This window comes from Cucurbita pepo, unplaced genomic scaffold, assembly GCF_002806865.2.
Source record: "Cucurbita pepo subsp. pepo cultivar mu-cu-16 unplaced genomic scaffold, ASM280686v2 Cp4.1_scaffold001358, whole genome shotgun sequence".
Taxonomy (NCBI): domain Eukaryota; kingdom Viridiplantae; phylum Streptophyta; class Magnoliopsida; order Cucurbitales; family Cucurbitaceae; genus Cucurbita; species Cucurbita pepo.
This window is the reverse complement of record NW_019647533.1, coordinates 1-1,020: the sequence shown is the minus strand read 5'-3', so window position 1 is coordinate 1,020 and position 1,020 is coordinate 1. Positions and strand designations below refer to the sequence as shown.

At 40.2% G+C, this 1,020-nt stretch overlaps 1 long non-coding RNA gene across 1 annotated transcript; it reads left to right on the top strand.

Annotated features, from left to right (window-relative positions):
• Positions 1–51: 51 nt before the first annotated feature.
• LOC111786299 lies at positions 52–928 on the top strand. Its single transcript, XR_002813771.1, has 2 exons — positions 52–510; positions 611–928. It is a non-coding gene; the product is annotated as an uncharacterized LOC111786299 (long non-coding RNA).
• Positions 929–1,020: the final 92 nt, after the last annotated feature.

The window sequence follows — 1,020 nt, the reverse complement described above, 5'->3', positions numbered from 1 at the left end:
CTTTCAAATTATAAGAATTTTACTGTTCATGAAGCGAATCGAAAATCTATTTTGAACGATCTGGTAAGTCGGAATCTTTTACCACTGCCTGATCTTAGAACAGCAAAACCAAGTGACCCATCAAGCCCTCAAGTTAAGGCTTCATCTAATTCAGTCTATGCATGCTCAACTCTGCAGTCACGTAGAGAGCCGAAGCGATTCAAGCGACGCAAACGCCCTCAAAACCAAGATGCAACCCGGCAGCAGCGCGCTCCAGAGTGCAATACACATAAACAAAGCAAGTCTCCCAAGGAGCAAAAGGCAGCTAAACAGCAGAACCATCCATCAGGAGACCTCAGTTTAAATGGGTATGGATCAAGTGTGTATGGACCATATGGCACGCGGGGTACCTCTCTAAAGCGGCCACGTGGTAACTAGGTAATCGTCAGGTGAATGAGCTCAGTAGATGTCGCTTCTCTGCAGTCTAACGTCCAATGATAGTCGAAACTTTGACGCTCGGTTATACTCGAGGTATAGCCATTAAGCCAAAAATTACTCTAATTGCTAGTATTAGTATGCATCTAGTTGTTAATCATCTGTTAGTAATCTTTGCCTTTTACCCTTCAAACAGATGTCTAGACACGGTTCAGAGAATGGAACTCAGCTGCTTCTGGAGATGAAACAAGCATCTTCCAAATCCATCCATTATAGTTTGCTTTCAGCTACAGATGTAAGTATAATACACCAGGCTCGATTCTCGCCTGCCCGAGTACTCGATACAATCAGGTTCTTTCAGGAATATCGTTCTCGGTTTCAGCTCATTAGAGTATGATATCATTATCAATGAGAGGATATGCTTGCTTCAAGTTACAATTGAGCTCCAATTTTGATATGTAATATGAAATTTTACGTTAGAAAACGATATCGAGACTTCTTTCTCTTATTGCTATGTCGTGTTAAATCATCATTCATCAGTCCAATTAGTTTATGATTAATATTTTGATGAATGGAATTTATTAGAATCAAAATCGAACTTAAAAA